Here is a 4,035-nt window from a genome sequence, read left to right as displayed (position 1 = left end):
GGGTGTAACACCCCGGATATGACTTTCCCAATATGTATTCCAACTCTTGCCATTTCCGGCGTTAAGTTATTTTATTTTCTCGGGTTCAGGTCTTTGTCTCCGTGTGTTGTTGTCGTTGTCATGCATCTCATATCATGTCATCATGTGCATTGCATTTGCATACGTGTTCATCTCATGCATTCGAGCATTTTCCCCGTTGTCCGTTTTGCATTCCGGCGCTTCGTTCTCCTCCGGTGGTCAATTCTACCTTTCTTTCGTGTGTGGGGTTCAAACATTTCCGGATTGGACCGAGACTGGCCAAGCGGCCTTGGTTTACTACCGGTAGACCGCCTGTCAAGTTTCGTACCATTTGGACTTCATTTGATACTCCAACGGTTAACCGAGGGACCGATAAGGCCTCGTGTGTGTTGCAGCCCAACACCCCTCCAATTTGGCCCAAAACCCACCAAAACCTTCTCCATCATCTAGAGCGTTCGATCACGATCGCGTGGCCGAAAACCGCACCTCATTTGGACACTCCTAGCTCCCTCTACCTCTATAAATAGACCCCCTCCCCCAATTCGCGGATCCCCTCTTCGAAACCCTAAAATCCTAGATCCGCCGCGCCGGACAATGTCTGTCCCGGGCCGGACATACAGAGCCGTCGCGTCCAGCCTGTGAGGGGCCGCACCTGTCCCGCGCGGGGCCTCCCTCCGCCGCCGGCCCGCGAGGGCCAAGGCGGGCCCTCCTTCGCCGCCGCCCGGGCCGAGCCGCCTACCGTGCCCCGCCGCCTTCTTCCTGCCATCCGGCGACCCCGCGCCACCGCACGGAGCCGACGTCGGTCGCCGCCCCCTCACCGGCGACCGCGCCGCCCCACCGGACCATCGCCCGCCGCCGCCAATCCGCGCCGGGGCCGCGCCCGACGGCCGCCGTCGCCGTCCTGTCCCTCCTCTCGCCGGCTCCGGATTCCCCCGCGCCGGAGCAGCGCCTCCTCTTCGCTGGAGTAGGGATCCTCACCGGCGACCTCGCATTCCGTCGCGGGTGAACAGTGGATCTCGCGGGTGAACAGTAAACCCTAATCCGCGAGGTGGTTTTTTTCTTCTAAGTCCTCAAATCTCAGATCCATATGCTCCTGTTCATCGTGCTATAACTCTGCATCCGTAGCTCCGTTTTGGGCATATAGCATATCAAAATGTTCGTCTCAGAGAGTACATCATTTCATTCCATTGCATCATTTTCTTTTGAGTTCATCTTGATGTCCGAAATGCTGTTAGAAGAGTGCTACTTGAGATATTTGTCAGATCTGCTGCTCCATTTAGATATTTGTCATTTTTGCCATGATTATTATGTGCATGATATGCCCATGAGTTCTACATATGTTTTGTTAAGGGTTTTGCCATCTTTCCAGAGGTGCAACCCATGTATTTTTGTGATGTGTGGTGACTAGCACAAGCTTCAAAAGTGAGCCATCCTTGATCTGTTTATCTCATGTTGCCATATGTTCATGTTGTTTCCTAGTGATCCGTGCCTCTTTTGAGGCTAATCAGTAAGGATGTTTTGTTAATATTGTAGTGATCTATCCATACATGTCTTTGTTTGAAATTATGGAGCACCCTAGATTGAGTCAATCGAGCTCGACTTTTGCTACTTCGCGAATCTGGGCAGATTGTCTACTTGTTAGCGATTTTGCCGATGATGTTGTAGTTGATCCGTGCATGCTATGTTATTGTTCTTGCCATGTCTAGCTTGCATTTTGTGTATTCTTGATGGATGTATGCTTAGTTGGTCATGACTTGCTCCGTAGTGAGTGCATCGAGCTCGTAAACATGCCTACTTGATATATGTTTTCAGCATGCTCTAGTTTTCACTAAGTCTGTGATCTGATTATGTTTTTGCCATGTTCACATGCTTGCAATTGTATTTTCTAATCCCTTTTGGCTAAAGGTCACTAAGGGACTTTTGTTAAGCTCTTTGAGTAGCTCCATGCCATGCTTTACTTTGCCATGTTCAGGTCCTGTAGCATGTAGTTTTGCTGCTCCGAAGAGTGCTATCTGATCTGAAATTCCAGACAAGTGTTAATTTCACAAAGTCTGAGATCTGTTTACCATATGCATTTTTGCCATGCTTGTTTGAACCTGTTAATGGATGAATTGGCCGTAGCTCAGTGCTAGACTTTTGTTAAGCATCATGAATGCATCCCTGCCATGTATTTTGTTGCCATGTTTGGGTGCTGTAGCTTGTTCATCTCATTGCATTTAGATGGCTACTTGCTATAAATCGCAGACCGGTGTCATATTTGAATCGCTTGCCATTTCCAAACCGTAACTCCGATTCCGGCGTTCTTTATATCGTTTTCAAGCGATTTCATCTCATCTTTCCAGTGGCACACTTAGATTCCCAAGTTGAGGACAGGTTCATGCATCCCTTGTCAAATCTTGCATATGCATCCCGCATTGCATCCCGCATAGCATACCATCTTTGCATCATATTGTTTGAGCTTTGCACGTGGTTGATTGTGTTCCGTTTGCTTGTTTGTCTTGTTTGGGTAGAGCCGGGAGACGAGTTCGCTAACGAGGAGCCCGTTGAGTTTGCTTTTGAAGATCCAGTCAACTCTGACAACTTTGCAGGCAAGATGATCATACCCTCAAAATCACTACTATCTTTGCCTTGCTAGATGCTCGCTCTTTTGCTATGCCTATGCTACGATGCCTACCACTTGCTCGCAAGCCTCCCAAATTGCCATGCCAAACCTCTAACCCACCTTGTCCTACCATACCATTGATTGGCTATGTTACCGCTTTGCTCAGCCCCTCTTATAGCGTTGCTAGTTGCAGGTGAAGATTGGAGACCGTTCCTTGTTGGAACTTTATTTACTTGTTGGGATATCATTATATTGCCATATTATCTTAATGCATCTATATACCTGGTAAAGGGTGGAAGGCTCGGCCTCTCGCCTAGTGTTTTGTTCCACTCTTGCCGCCCTAGTTTCCGTCATATCGGTGTTATGTTCCCGGATTTTGCGTTCCTTACTCGGTTGGGTTATAATGGGAACCCCTTGATAGTTCGCCTTGATTAAAGCTTTTCCAGCAATGCCCAACCTTGGTTTTACCATTTGCCACCTAGCCTCTTTTTCCCTTGGGTTTCTAGAGCCCGAGGGTCATCTTATTTTAGCCCCCCCGGGCCAGTGCTCCTCTGAGTGTTGGTCCAACCGAGCGATGTCCGGGGCTACCAGGGGCAACTCTGGGCTGGCCTACCCGATGTCTGGCTCATCTGAGTGTTCCCTGAGAATGAGATATGTGTAGCTCCTATCGGGATTTGTCGGCACATTCGGGCGGTGTTGCTGGTCTTGTTTTAACCTGTCTAAGTGTCTTGAAGAACCGAGGTACCGAGTCTGATCGGAACGTCTCGGGAGGAGGTCTATTCCTTCGTTGACCGTGAGAGCTTGTCATGGGCTAAGTTGGGACTCCCCTGCAGGGACTTGAACTTTCGAAAGCCGTGCCCGCGGTTATGGGCAGATGGGAATTTGTTAATGTCTGGTTGTAGATAACTTGAACCTTAACTTATTTAAAATGAATCAACAGTGTGTTTTACCGTGATGGCCTCTTCTCGGCGGAGTCCGGGAAGTGGACACGGTGTTGGAGTAATGTCTGCGCATGTTGTCCACTAGTTTCTCGCTCGCGCTTTGCCTTCTCTTCCCGCTCTCTTTTGCGATCAGGATAGCCACCATATATGCTAGTCGCTTGCTGCAGCTCCACTTATATTTACCCTGCCTTACCTATTAAGCTTAAATAGTCTTGATCGCGAGGGTGGGAGATTGCTGAGTCCCTGTGGCTCACAGATTACTATTACACCAGATGCAGGGCCTGATGATTCCGCTCCAGGTGACGCACTCGAGCTCAAGTGGGAGTTCAACGAGGACTCTCAATGATACTATGTTTCCTTTCCTGATGATCAGTAGTGGTGCCCAGTTGGGGGTGATCGGGACCGTGTCGCATGTTGGGTTATCTTTTATTTTGGCGCCATAGTCGGGCCATGAGTGTTTGTATGATGTAATGC

The sequence above is a fragment of the Triticum urartu genome, chromosome 3 (genome assembly GCF_003073215.2).
Source record: "Triticum urartu cultivar G1812 chromosome 3, Tu2.1, whole genome shotgun sequence".
NCBI classification, from domain to species: domain Eukaryota; kingdom Viridiplantae; phylum Streptophyta; class Magnoliopsida; order Poales; family Poaceae; genus Triticum; species Triticum urartu.
The sequence above is the reverse complement of the archived record's forward strand: the minus strand, read 5'-3'. Positions refer to the sequence as shown.